We start from the raw sequence: 15809 nt of genomic DNA on the forward strand, positions 1-15809 counted from the left end.
GGCACTGGAAATGAACCTTCAAAGAAGAGAAGGATTATAGCAAGTGAAGATGAGGAGAGGGGAGGGAGTGTTTTGATGAGGGAAAGAAATGATGACTCTAATAAAATCACATGATGGAGGTAGATAGCCCAATTCAAAAGAAAGCAAAATGATTTGAGGAAGGTGGAGAGTTCCAAGCCTTACTAAGCTATGCCACCAATCCTCAGAACATCTCTGTTATACTCAAGGTCAGAATTGAGCCAGCCTTCCCTGTAGGATCCATGTGGACATGATTTTACAATTTTCAAGAAACATTATTGAAGCATTTACTGTATGCTAGACACAGTGCTAAGTGCTGGGGATATAGAGCCTCATGTGAAACACTCCCTACCCCATAGATTACATTAATAACCAGACCTTGGAACAAACAGTAGTTCATAGAGAGGAGTGGAAGCCTAAAGTCGGGGGGGGGGGGGAGAGGAGGGATGGCATGCAAATAACCTATTGGAAAAAAGCATCCAGGTCTTTGAACCCAATTTCCTTGAGAAATGCCTTTGGGCTTTGGGGACTGTGGTCTTTTCCTGCTCTGTTCCCTTTAATCTCCTCCTGTCCAGTCCTCTGCTCTCATCCCTATCCACCAGTGACCAGTTGAAGTAACTACAAAAAATAGAGGCATCACAATACAGAAGAGCTCTGGGCATGATCAGAAAAACTGACTTTGAATCTTCACTGTACCATTTATCATTCATGTGACCTTGGTCATATCACTTAACTTCATTGGGTATCAACTTCTAATCTGTTAAAATGTGAACAATAATAACTGTGCCACCTACTTCACAGAAATAGTGAAGGGACTGAAGGAAATAATACCTATAATTCACTTTGTAACCATACTGTGCCTTATACCTTGTGAAAGAACTGTTCCCATATTTAACTTTCAATGGTAGAAACTTTGCAGAAGATCCATGTAAAACCTAAACCTCTAATTACTCTACTACCATATTTGCATTTTATATTTTAAAATGTTGATAATATGATAAATTTCACACCTCTACATTCTTAAAATTACAAGTTTATAATTGTAATGAACATCATTTCTCTCCTCTTTGGTAAATGAAATTAACACTCCTGGGTGAACTGTAAATGCTAAATTGTTAATAGACTCCCTAGGGTTCCCTTTTACTATCATGCCTCTGCCATGCTTTAGAAGGAGGGAAATGCTACAGTTTATGTTCATAAGTGCTCTTTAGTCAGTTTCTTCCTGAGTCTTACTCCTGTCATTTTTGTGGGGAAAAAAAAATGTCTCTTTCCTGCAAGTCAGGTAGAAGACAAATATCCAAATTAGATTAAAATGACAGAAGCATTATTGTCTTTATTCCGGTACTTGTGACAATATTCTCACAACAATTAACAATGACATCCAAGAAGTATTCCATATTTTTTTTCATTATAGAACTGGCCTCCTTCCTCTCATGACTCAATCTCTTATTGTCTCATTTTTTTTCTCTGATTAAAAACTGTTTCCATCTAACCTCTGAGCAAAAATGTTCAGGTTTTGCTTAAGAAATATTCAGTTTTCATCCCAGCTCTGTCGCTTTATAAAGTCTATGACTTTTGGTAGCGCATTATTTGGGATTCTTCTTTCTGACTGGCAAAATATGTGAGGTCAGTCGACTGGACAATCATACCTGTCCCTTCCAGCTTTTGCTAATGTATGATTCTAATTTACATTTTGGTTCTTTCACTAGGTCTTCTGGAATCTAAAATTAAGTTAAAACAGCATTATATTAGAATCTATAAATACAAGTAATATGTGTAAGGAGACAAGAATGTGGTTAAAATTAATTTTGATCAGGGTTAATAATATTAACATTTGGTTGCTTTTCTCCTTTATTTCAAAATTTAACCAACAATATCTTCTTCAATTTTTTTTCTGTCATCATGTATTTTCTCTGAGAAGGGAACTTTCCTTGTCTGGCACTGATTTAGTTTACCTGTAAAATATAGGCTTGCCTCCCTCAGGCATTTCTCTAAAATGCTCTTGACTCTGCACATGATGTTGTGATTGCTTTAGAAGCCCACCTCTAAGATTATGGCATACATCCACGGCACTTGTCTCTGGATACTTTGAAATCCAGAATATTAATCTGTATATCACCTAGAACAATACAGCAAAGAAATAAAGACTTAAATATCTGATAAGTATGAAGAGGAAGGGGAGGATGAAGAGCACCATAGCACTGTAATGTAGGGCAGAAGTGTCAAACATGAGTCACGAACCATAGGCAACATGCTTGAAGTGCAGCCAGAATCAAATTAACATTTAAATGGGAACAATTTAACAAAATAAATACAAACACAATAAAACATGGATAATGTTAGTGGTTTTCTAAGTTGGTATGCACCCAGAAGGATCCTTATGTATAGTTTAATAGCTCCATTTTTATTCAAGTTTGACACCACCACTGGTGTAGAGGATAAAGCAATGGAGACTTAGACCCAAGAAGATCTGGGTTTGAATTCTGTCTCTGATATCTACTAGCTGTGTGGCTATGGACTAATCATGCAATTTCTCTGAACCTCAGTTTATTTACATGTAAATGAGGATAATAATAACTGTATTAAAATGCCATAAAAATACCTCCCATAATAATAATGATGATTATAATGGGGGAAGAAGAGAAAAGTGTTTATTAAATGTCTAGTATGTATCAGACACTGTGCTAAGTGCTTTACATATATTATCTCATTTAATCTTTATAACAATCCTGTGAGGTAAGTGCTCTTATGATCTCCATTTTACAGGAGAGAAAACTGAGGCAGGGTCACATAGTAAGTGTTTGAGGCAGGATTTGAACTCAGATCTTCCTAACTCCAAACCCAGCATTCTATTTATTATACTGCCCCTTGATGATGATGAGTTCAGAATTCTAAGACACAAGCAACTACATTTATGACCACTGTTTTGGTGTCTCAGTTTTATATTTATGTTTACTAGCATAATGTAATCATCATATCTGGAATCTAAACCAAAATCATCTGAGTGGAAATATATTTTAAGTTCAAATGACATAAATAATGTATTCAATTACTTTTTAAAACATTCACATTATCCAAGTTGCCTTTTAGATTTCTATCTTGTGTCACTAATGAGAGGGAATATATGGGAAGCAGTCTTCAATGAAATATTCCCATTTGGATGCAGCTCCCTTAAGAAAAGGAAGTATAATTGGGGAGGTGACCTCTATGGATGGTGCTATTACATCCAAAGGGCACCAGATATAAAACACAGGATGCACCACCTTTGCTAGATGCTACTGTTTTGTCATTAGGCAAGTCTGTCACATTCAAGAGCATAAAAACTTATGAGATTTTATTACAACGATAAATCATTCATTTAAAGAAATTACAAGTTTTCATGAAAATGAAATCCTCAGAGTACTCTTACCTCTGTATGTTATGAGATACCAATCAGAAGGACACTGAAGAGTCAAAGGAAGGCATGTCTCATTTTGGGAGTGCTGCCATTTCTACTGCAAAGCTCCTATGTCTTGTGAAATCCCCTTGAACATAACTGGAAAAAAAATGATACCTATGGTGGGTTTGCTTTAAGATACATACACACACACACACACACACACACACAACACACATAAATCCATCAAATAAAAGGGTAATCAATGACATGAAAGTTTTCTATCAACATGTTATTTTCCCCTGTAAATGTACAATCTCTCATGAAAGACAATGCCTATTTAAGTATTTATTGGAGTTAGTCAATATTCATTACACTACAATAAATCTTTAAAAAGCAATAAGGAAAAGGATACAAAAGAAAAAAGGATGACTGATGATTATGACTGATGATGAGTTTAATAAAACCACTATCTACCAGGATTCCCTCACCCACCCCCCATAAAGATCAGGCTAGTTTTTCCCCAAAGGACAACAAAATAATCCCTAAAAGCTGATTAGCTTAGAAAACTAAGGTTTGAGCTGTGGCTCCCTTGATGAAACTTCCTGGTAACTTCTATCTCTATTGACATAGCTTATGGGTCACAATAACGCCATTAAAAAAGACTCACCCTCATAGAGTCAGGGCCCTTCAGACATAGTGGATGTCCCAAGTCCTTGAGAGGCACCATACTCTTCCCTGCTGACTAGGGCATAAGGAGACCACATGAAGATAAAGACAAACAAAAATCTGCCCAAACTAAATTCTTGTGTATTGTGCTCAATATCTCTTCTATGCTATGGCTAAAGAGATCTTTTTTTTTAACCTGTTGGATAATCTGCTAGGGTCTCATTTCATTCCAAAATTGACCTTGAACAGCATACAGCCTGAATCGTGCCTGCTTCTAACAATGAATATGTCTATTATGGCTTATAAATAAATACATAGTTCTTTAAGGTTTCCCGAGCACTTTCCTCACAACAAACCAATGCGGCACGTAGTCTAACTATTATCATCTCCAGGCTGTGGAAACCAATTCACAGAGAAGTTAAGTTACTTGCCCAAGACCCTAAGGCTAAAAGGTAGCAGATGTGAGACCCAATTCCAAATTTCCTAAATCCCATGTGCATAAATAGCTCAAGATCTGCCTCATGAGACTTTATTTTGTTATTTGTAGATTACTTGGGATGTTCTCAAATCGTTTATAATTTTGTCTAGTGGTAATATTATTAAATGTGTTCCATGATCACCCTTTTCATATTTCTAGCTGAAAAAGAATCGTGGTTACTAACAGCTATTTAATGCAATTTAAAGATTAATGGCAATCATCTTGGCCTAGAAACAACAGAGGTACACATTATATTTCACAAAACTACCAGAGATACAAAAGCCAAAGTTAGAGAAGTCCATAAAGAAAGCATGAAAAGGATCCCAAGTCAAGCCCCCTCCAAAATGTATTTTGAGGACCTACTTGTCTTAATAAATTTGTTGATGAAATATTTGTAATTAGCAATAAAAATTAAACATATACATCTAATATTAAATATATAAAGACATTATGTAGCATTTAGAACAACCTGTGAAAAATAAATATACTCTGTTTTCAAATCAACTATTTAATGTTTATAGAATTACTCTGACACTATTTCATGTTTTATTCACGAGTTCTAGAAATTATTCCAGTCAATACCAAAAAAAAAAAAAAAGGAATACAGAGGCAACATTTCTGAGTGTTGAATGTATCCTGTACTAATCAAGTTTCCATTAACATTGTTGTGAAAGCCTGAATTCACACCCACATGCACAGTAGATAATGCATAGTAAATGATACAAATGGAATGGAATGAAGAATGATACAAGGCGTGAAGTTCATTGGGTCTAAATACAGCTGCCCTTTCTCCATAGACAGCCTTGGCATCCAAAGAATCTGTTCCATTTGAGAGCTGCTTACACAAGGCTGGAAAGGAAGCTTCATTAATGGCTTTCAATACATGAAAGATTAACACTGTAACAATCAAAAATAGGTCCATTCCAATAGCGTGTGCCATACCCAATACTCCATGAACTTCATAAACTTATAATGGCCTTGATGATTGTAACTTAGAAGAGAAACCTAGAAGCCCTTCCCTATTTGGTCCAGAGCACGGAATGAAATGGTTTGTCAGAATACAAGAGCAAGGAATGGCTAAGTCTAAGAAATGTAAGCCTTAGAAAAACTCTCTTTTGTAAGGGAAATGCTATATGCTGTCTTTATGCTTCCATAACGATAGTGGTGGCATAATAAAATTTATTCTCTAATGTTCATGCGTACCTCACTCGAAACAATAAATGTGTTGCTAAAAGGGCTTATGTATATTTTTGTAAATCAAATCACATAGATGATTGGGGAACTCATTTCAATTCAAACAAGCAAACACTTTTTAAGTGACTACTATGTGCAAGGCCCTAAGCACACAAAGACAAAAATCACTGCCTTTGGGGAGCAGTACACAATGAATTGAAATCTCCTATTTGAAAACATTCTCTGACGGAATTTCTTGTAAAGTGTAGATTCCTTTGGTAAAACAAGTAATCGGTCCATAATTTGTCATTTTTATAAACTCAAATTTTTGCATATACATAGTTTACTTAGATATCTATATTTACACTATATTCTATTGGTTAAGCAAAAAGCAAAAGACCAGATACATTAGCTGTGGTACTAATCTCTTTGGGTCAAATACACTGGACCAGAGTGGTATTGTTCATACTTCAATATGTTAAATTCCTCTAACAATATATATCACATATTCTTAAGTAACTCTCTAGCCCTAGTCTTTTAATGCCTAATTAATTTAATTCCTACTTAATATCCTCAATCTTTTAAATGAGATCATTAAACATATTCTACTATTTCACAGGTTTGAGAGAGTTTTCTTTTTTTTAATAGAATCCATAATTTCATACGTGTCAGGAACTCCTCAATGAGGAAACACTTTCTACAACGCAGATCAGCAGTTCTGCTGAAATGTATAGTCAGCCAGCTGTCTAGACCAGTGGTGTCAGATTCAAATAGAGACCACTCCCTGCTAACACAGTGACCTAGAAAACCACAAATTAACATTGTTTGTGTTGTGTTGTATTTTTATTTAGGTTGTTAAATGTTTGCCAATCCCATTTTAATCTAGTTCCACAAATCTGGGAGTTCTGCTTTGGTCCAGAGCAATGAGAGGGTCAGTGAGTGGACCTGTGAGGCGGGCTTTGAATCTAGGATTTCTGACTCCAAAGCCAGCTCTCTGTATGAGGTGTATGAGTTAGCAAAACTTAAAGGTTTTTTTTTTTAATTTAAGCTTTAATAACTTAAAACTACAGTTATCCCTTCCACATCATGACTTTCCCCATCGCAGTTACAATATATTATGGGAAATTAAATTGGGGAATTAAATGGGAAGTTGGGGGGGGGGGTTTGCAGAAGCCACAGGTTACATACAAAGGCCAGCAGAAGACACAGAAAAAGTTTAGAAACTTAGAAATGCTTAAAATATATGTATAATATTGTATAACATCAACCCAAATTTTACAATAAGTAAACACCCCATAAAAGAAAAAAATTCAGACTTCTCTGTTACAAAGGGAGGGCCAAAAATTTTTACACAGATTTTCCAGATCAGAGGGGCACTATGCCCCTAACCACTGCGATGCAGAAGAGGTAACTGTACAATGAAATTTTTGGAACATCCTGTGGACCACCCTCCCCACATCTACTCCGATCTCTGTAGGGTTATTATGAAACTCAAAGGAAATAACACGTGAATGTATAGCACTTCAGAAACCTTGAAGTGCTATGTGGAAATGAGCTCTTTCCATGCATTTTCAAGGAAGCTTTTGGTTAAGTGCTTTTAAACTCCATGCTTATCATTTGATTTCTTTTGATAATCCCTTATGTCACTAACAGCAGCATAAATCATTAAAAGCTATCAGGTCTGAACTTAAGAAAAATATCTCAGATGTTTGATCTCATCTTAAACAAGTTATTCAAATGTGTTGATGTGGGAGAATGGGTAGTAAGTTTACTAAAACAGCTTCCCATCTCCTTAATGATCCTTAATGCATTTATATAAAAGTCTAGCTGACTGCCAATTAAATACAGCACAAACTCAAAACATAGAAATACTTGTAAAAGGACAAATTCTATGCAATAGAAAGAGCTCATCTTCAGTGACAAGATTTCTGAAATCTTTCCAAATAAGAAAACTGCACAAGATTCTTCTGCTTTGACCAGAATATTTCACGGTTTTGATGATCTCTTCACTTTTCCTAAGTGCAGCAATGTTATACTTTGATTAGCAAGCTTCTCATCTTCTCTTAAGTGACATATCTGAATATTTAGAAATTTCATCACTTAATATCAAAGCTAAACACTTTTGTAAGACTACATGACATATGTGTGTATATATATGTATGTGTATATATACACATGCATATATGTATGTATATATACGTATGCTTATGTATATATGTACATATACATATATGTGTATACATGTGTGCGTATATGTACATATACACATATGTGTGTGTACGTGTGCATATATATGCACATATACACACACACACACATACACCAATGTTCAACGGAATTCTTTCATAATCCCAGCACAAGGGGCAACTGCTAAGTAGTACCAAGTGGGTGGGAAAGAAGTGGACTTGACTTCCACTTGCTATCTCTATAACAACCTTGAGCACTCCCCTAAGCCTCAGTCTCCACATCTATAAGCAGGGATAACAATATTGCCATCGCTTATCTTCACAAGAGTGTTACGAAAATCAAATCGGTTAACATGTGCACAGTGATGAACACCATATCTCATTTGCCCAGTGATGGTAGTTCTTTGCAAAAATCTGATGTAAAAAGTTTGCTGATGATAAGTATGTTAATTTTAAAATGATGATGGACTTCAATACCACACCATAAGCAGACTTTTTACATTGGGTTTTTATAATGCATAGTAGTTATGTTTAGGAGATATGATTTGAGGCAGGACACATCTGAATCCATGTAAGAATAAGTTGTACTATAATAGGGATTTTGCTTTCATTTTCATACATCATTCTTGTTTTAAAAAGTGGGGTCCCATATGGTGAAATTCCAGAATAAACTAAAAACATCTTCTTCATCATAAGCATGTATATTATTGGAAAAAAAAAAGAAAATTCCTATTTCCCACCTGGTCAAAGACACCACTGCTAAATGAAGTGGAAGCCTCAATAAGACATAGAGTGCTTGTCTCAGGAACTAAATGAATGCAAAGACCACTCACCCAATAAGTTCAACTAAGCACTTGGAAGTATAAATCATCTTGGTCAATATAATTATGAGTTTGCTCACGTCAAAATGTGTTAGGGATCTAAGTAGTAAGGCGATGATTAAGTTGTCAGTTTCTTGATCTATATGTTTTCAGTAGGTCTTTATCACAGACAGAAGTTGTACCTACACACGGCAAGTCAAGGCAAAAAATTGAGGCCACTTGTGAATACTTGAGAATTCATCTCCATTTTGTTTTCTCCATAACCTGCTTCCCAATCCTGGTAATAGACAGACAGAAAGATGGGTAGAAAGACAGAGGGAGAGATAGACAAACACCTGCCTGAGCCAGATAAGTGAGTGAGATAGGCTGGGTCATTTAGAAAAAAAAAAAAACAGAATTATAAGTTGGGAGGGGACCTTACAGATCATTTAATTCTAAGATAACAAGATTTTAAAACTGGAAGGAATCATAGATATCATTCCAGTCCATCCCCCTTGTTTTATAAATGAAGATGCTAAAACTTATAGGGTCTAAATAGCTTGGCCCAATTTACCCAGCTGACATTGGCAGGACTTAGACTAGAACCCAGATCTTAACTCTCAATTCAGGTCTCTTTTGATCCAAATAATCATCTCATTATCCAGGTTTCTACGGATCTACAAAGAGAAAGAGACAATGGAACTTTGCGTGAACCTCATTCAGCCTTCAAAGATCTAGGGTCACTCATGCATTTTTTGACATGAATCAACGGTGAAAGAATGGAAATTCAGAGCCATGATGAGCCCTCCCCACCTTTTCTGACTCTATAAATGATGTACTGGATCAGTTTTTCTTTTGAAACACCTCCAAAACCTGGGCCAGGGCATTAAAAATGAAAATGGCGTGGGGCTCTGAGCACCTTCCTCTTCTAAAGATAGACACAAAGCTTTAACTTTCTCTAAAAAGAAAAGCTTGAAGTTAAACAATCAGCCAGTGAATCTGATTCATTAGGAGAGCTGAGCCCCAGTGTTCTCTTCCATTCCCTGGAAACCGCCAGGGCACTGAGGCACTGAAGTTGTCCAAATGTCAAGAACGCTTTCTATCTAAGAAACCAGATGAATATGAATCCAGAGAGTTGGGGTAGGAGGGGACACAGGGTTCCTACTTGCAATGCTCACTTTTATAGGGTTGTACGGAGGAATGTATTTTACATAAATCTTAAATTCTATAAAAATGTACCACTTAGAATCCCTAGCTCCACTCCAGTTGAAATGCCACCTCCTACAAGAAAATTTTCCTAATTCTCCAGTTTCTTAGGGCTCTACTCCCCACACCCAAATCCCACAGAAAATTCTTTGCATTTATTTAGTGGGTATTCTGTTGTTACCTCTCTGTGTACAGGTTTCCCCACCTCTGTCCCTTGGTGATTGCCATTAAGTAGGCCATTCATAAACGACTGGTGAACAGAATTGAACTCCACTGTGAAATAACGGAGGGGACAGGAAATAGTTGGTAAAGCCTCTCTGAGGCCGACGCGGTACAATGCTTTGGAGTCAGAGGACTTGCCTCCGATACTAACTGTCTGACCACAAACAAGTCATTTAACTTCTTTAGCCTTTATTTTCCTCATCTGCAAATGCAGGGGGGTTGGTATAGGTGGTTTCCAGGGTCTTTTCCAGCTCTTAATCCACCACCCCATAGGTCTATCCAAGGATGGGGAACCTACAGCCTCAAGGCCACGTGGCCTTCTAAGTCCTCAGGTGCGACCTTCTGACTGAGTCCAAGTCCTATAGAAGAAATCCTTTTATTAAGGGGATCTGTTCTATGAAGTTTGGATTCGGTCAAATGGCCACACTTGAGGACCTAGAGGGCCACATGTGGCCTCAAGGTGACCGGTTCCCCACCCACTCTTTACTAAAACTTTTCAGGTTCTATTAGCCCTTGTTGTCACACGTAGGCTCTAGCACCAATACAGAAAAACAAACAGGGGCCATCTCCAGTCATCCTGATCTATATCTTGCCATTGGACCCACATGGCTCTGGAGGAGAAAGTGAAGCTGGTGACTTTGCACACCCCTGCCTCACTTAAGTCCAACTCACTTGCATGTCATGGTATCACCTCCCTGATGTCATAGTCCTCTTCGAGAACCAAGAACAAACAACAACAGGAAAAAAAGCACTATTAATAATAGCTACCATTTACATAGCACTCATGTAAGGTCTTTACAATTACCATCTCATTTAATCCTCATGAACAATCCTGCAAGATAGGTGCTATTATTATCCCCATTTTACATATAAGACAACTGAGGCAAACAGAATGTTTGTTAAAAGTTAAATGACTTAATATAGGCCTTCTTGAAATGTAAATTTATTGATATATATTTTGAAGGCTTTCATGTTCTGCTATGTACATAACATTTTTTTCTTTTCTTATTTTATATTTAAGTTTATAATGTTTCTTTTTTCTTATTACATATTTAAGTTTTAGTGTTCAAGTCTAAAATAAAAAGATTTAAAAAAAGTTAAGTGATTTGCCCAAGGTCACACAGCTACTAGTGGTTGTAGTAGCAGTAATGATAATAATAATAATAATAATAATAACATTTATATGTGTCAGGCACTGTGCTAAGTGCTTTATAATATTATCTCATTTGATCCTCAAAACAACCCTGCAAAGTAGGTGCTATTATCCCTGTTTTATAGATGAGGAAACTGAGGCAAATAGAGGTTAAATGACTTGCCCAAGGTCACACAGCTAGCCTGGTCTGAGGCCTAATTTGAACTCTGATCTTCCTGACTACAGCACTCCATTCACTGCACCACGTAACTGCCACACTAAAAAGAGATACTAACTGAGAAGCCACAAGGAGGATTTTCCTTTCTTTTCTTTCTCTTAAAAAATGTAATAGAAACTTGATTGAGCTACCTGGAAAACAAAAGGGCAGGCAAGACATGTTTCTGTCATAATCTTTAATATCAATATATATGACCCATTCAAGGTCTATTACCATCACAGAGTAAGGATTGACACTGAATTCTTAGCTTTCCCATGTACTTGAAAAGGAAGATGACTATATTTCTACCATGTTTCACAATTATCCTACACATTTTCATATCTATAACCTTGTTCAGTCCTCATAGCAACCTATGAGGTAAAGAGGTAACAGAGGCATTATCTCCATTTTACAGATTAAAAAAATAAATAAAGCATAGTTCAATCAATCAACATTTATGAAGCACTTACTATGTGCCAGGCACTACGCTAAGTGCTTGGGATATAAAAAGAGGCAAAAGACAGTGCCAGCCCTCCAGGAGCTTACAGTCTTAACAGGTAAGACACCATTCACACAGCTGGATGGATGGATGGATAGATGGATGGATGGATGGATAGATGGATAGATGATGGGTGGATAGATTGAGGATAAATAGGAAGTAATTAACAGAAGGAAGGCAATGGAATTAAGAGGGGTTGGGGAAGGTTTCTTTGTACAAGAAGAGAAAAAGTAACTCACCCAAAATCACACAGCAAGTTAACATAGGCCTAGAAGCCAGTCCATAGTTTTTCTGTTGTAATGATCTATTGAAAGACATTATCAAGTATAAGTGAAAGCAACAAGATAGTAATTCACAAGGAAAATGGACCCCTGATGCTCCTCCCACTGTCCCCCATGTGTTTCTGAACTGCTCCCCACTCTATGCTTCCTGTCCACAAGTTTCAGGGCTTTCTGCTTTGGAATTTTCATCTTGATATGTATATGTATGTATGTATGTATGTGTGTGTGTGTGTTCTGCATTTCTAAGTATGGTTTCTCTCTATTTCCCGACCAATCCCATCCCCTCCCACCAATCACTGATTAATAACTGACATCTCTGGTCATTCTTTTGCCTCCTTAACTCCTCAATCTCCATGATCCCACCCGCTACAGTTTATAATCTGTCATGTGACACGTTTTTCAACAACACATTGTAATCAAGGGATTTCTGGTTGCTTCATCTCTTTTTAAATGTTGAGTGAAAGCCAACTGGATTATATATTCTTTAAGCAAAGCTTATGATGTCATTTTCTCTTATGAACACAGATCCCACCATGCTCCTTCCCTCAATCAATATAATGAGCATTCCAAAAACTCATTGTTGAATGAATGAAAGCCAATCCACATAGACTCTGATGAAGAGAAAATTATTGTATAGGCCACATTTCAGGAGCAGATCTATTTCATACACTGCTTAGAAATACCTATATCCAGAAAAAAGTCTCAACTCTCCAATTGAGTTTAAAAGAAAAGAAAGGAAAATGAGGAAGAGAATGTGCACAGTCTACATAGCTAGTACTTCACAATTTGCTGCTGTTTCATATTCAGGAAAATCTATGCAGTGATTATGAAGTAATCATTCAAACATGTTTTACATGAAGAATCTAACCCCCATGGGCACACAGGCTAAGCAGGATCACAGATTTATTGCTAGAAAGGACCTCAGACATTGTCTAACTCAACCCCACCCGGCTTCCCTGACTTCCTTTAAGTTAGTCTCAACAAAAATCCCACCTTCTCCAAGAAACCCTTAAATGCTTATGCCCTCCCTCTGAAACTATCTCCTGGTTAGCCTAAACAGGGTGCATAATACATAATCTTTTTTCATTTTTTTTTCTTTTCTTGTTACATCCCCCACTAGACTGGGGTATTCTTGAGAGCAAAGACTGTTTTCATCTTTCTTGATATCCCTCATCCATAGCACAGCGTCTGGCACATAGGAGATGCTTAATAAATGCCTGTTGACTTCACCCTGTACAGATGAGGAAATGGAGGTCCAGAGGGGTTAAGGAGCTCATAAAAGGTCAAACATCAACCATAAGTAGCATAGCTGGGATTCAAACCCAGCTGAACCTCTGCCTCCAATTAACAGCGCTCTTTCTGGTGTTACCACACTTTTGCAATGAGTACTTTAGCCGTAGGAAAAACAGAGTTTAACAGACTATAGGACAATTTTCAAATTCGTTTTTATTAACCTGATGGGAATTTGGTATATGGAGGATACCTGTGGATTGCATGAGCAAATGAAAATAAGTTAGCATTCGAAAGACACATGAAGCAGCTAAGTACACATGTTTGGTATATTCATAGCTATGTATTTCAGAATGGATATAAACACAACCAGTGGCAAATTAAATTCTAATAGAGCCAAGAGTGTAGCTTTGAAAAGCTTTTAAGCATTTATCTCTTCCATGATCTCATGGTGAGTTCAAGCTTGCTTTTCAAGCAACAACATTCTCCAAAACTCTAAAAGGTGGATACAGATTGTAGCACTTAATCTGTCACACACACATAAAAAACAATAAAATACAATAAAAAAAGTTCTTGGCAGTCAGATTTGACATAAGAAAAGAAAGTTTTCATTTCACCAAAAAAGAAAAAAAATCTTCAGTGCTACCTTTCCTTTCGTCCCCTTCAAAAGGAAGAACATAGAAATAGGCCTGGAGTTACAGCTTTTTATTGCTCTCTCTGCTCTGATGAATTTTTTAGCTACTGTGTTTATATGGATTACAAAATATATGAGCTGAAAGAGACTTGAGGAACCGTGTAGTCCAACACCCTCACCATACAGATGAGAGAACCGAGAGAGAGAGGTAGAGAATCACACAGGAACTTAATGCTTGAATCCATCTCCACTGAATCCAAATCCAGCCCTCTTTCCTCTATGCCAAGTGACCCAAAGGGCAAAGTAGAGACTTAGGAGGGAATAAGTAGCCAACGGTGTATCACCCTTGGTGGCTGCAGTACAAAGAGTTCATAAAAGACATCATGCAGGAAATATGTGATCTAAGAAGGAGGTGAGCCAAAAACGTATTGAGAACAACAGATAATAGTGACCAGAGTGCTGTAGCGGTACACACAGAATGTCAAGAAGGTTTAAGAGTAAGGCTTCCAGCACCATAGGGATAGATCTAAGAATCCACAGATGGAAGACCTATGGAATGACGGAGTGAAGAATGACGCAGGATGGGAAGGCCCAATTTGAGGGAGTATCCAGGTCAATGGCACCATAGATCTCTTGAGATATGGAAGTCTTTATACGAATTTATTTATGGGAAACATAAATTGGAACTTGTGGTTTTTCAGAGCAAAAAGCACAGAATCAATTAGTTTGAAATTATACAGATGTATCTATCTCAAAATTATCATTAAAAAAAAACTTTAAGAAACTTTATTTTCTAAAAGAAAGGAGAATTCTTTCCTAACCCTCACTCATGAAAATGGAGTCTCATTAGCTGACATTTTGTTAAGGGGGAAAAAATTGCTCTCCTTGAACAAGTCTTTGTGAGGCATAAACATCTCTTCAATAATCTTTCATGAAAAATGAGGCATTTACTTCATGAGAAATACTTACTGTCAACAAATTTGTACTGAGCTCCTGTTACTGACATGGAGAGAACTGTGCTGAGCTCTGAGGATTCAAAGGGGTATAAGATGTAGCACCTTAGATAGAGAACCCAGAGATGTACATAAAGGTAAGCAAAATGAAAGGTGGTTTTGTTTTTCAGTCATTTCAGTCATGTCAGATTCTTCATGTCGCCATTTGAGTTCTGTTGGCAAAGATACGGGAGTGCTTTGCCATTTCCTTCTTCAGCTCATTTTACAGATGAGGAAACTGAGGCAAACAGGGTTAATTACTTGCCCAGGGTCACACTAATGAGTGTCTGAAGCCAGATTTGAACTCAAAAAGATGAGTCTTCCTGACTCCAGGCCTGGCATTCTATTCATCGAGCCACCTAGCTGCTCTAGCACCTTAGATGGAAATCCAGACACATAAATAAAATTAGGCAAAATGAAAGGTGATACTAAATGGCAAAGGCAAAATCATTATTCAACTATAGATATTATAATATTTATTGAAAGGGTTCAAAGGAAGAAGTAACAAACGACTCTCCTCTCTTTCTCCTGAGATAGTTATGGAAGACTTCATGGAGATGAGTCTTGAATTGAGCCTTAAAGGAAGGGTAAAGGGGAATTCCAGACAAAAAGAACCCACTGAACATGACAAAGGGGTAGGAATGCATACGCCACATCTGGGGAGAAATAAATAGACCACTTATAGAGTGGCTCTAA

At 37.0% G+C, this 15809-nt stretch overlaps 1 long non-coding RNA gene across 1 annotated transcript in view; it reads right to left on the reverse strand.

The window, feature by feature from the left end:
- Nucleotides 1–1979: 1979 nt before the first annotated feature.
- Nucleotides 1980–15809, reverse strand: part of LOC114032520 — a 48155-nt gene continuing 34325 nt past the window's right edge. The window contains exons 5-7 of the long non-coding RNA XR_003567847.1: nucleotides 4065–4139; nucleotides 3428–3553; nucleotides 1980–2137 (exon numbers count right to left, since the gene is read on the reverse strand). This is a non-coding gene — a long non-coding RNA (uncharacterized LOC114032520). The remainder of the gene's footprint in view (nucleotides 2138–3427; nucleotides 3554–4064; nucleotides 4140–15809) is intronic.

Source organism: Vombatus ursinus, unplaced genomic scaffold, assembly GCF_900497805.2.
Source record: "Vombatus ursinus unplaced genomic scaffold, bare-nosed wombat genome assembly UNPS02005459.1, whole genome shotgun sequence".
NCBI lineage: Eukaryota > Metazoa > Chordata > Mammalia > Diprotodontia > Vombatidae > Vombatus > Vombatus ursinus.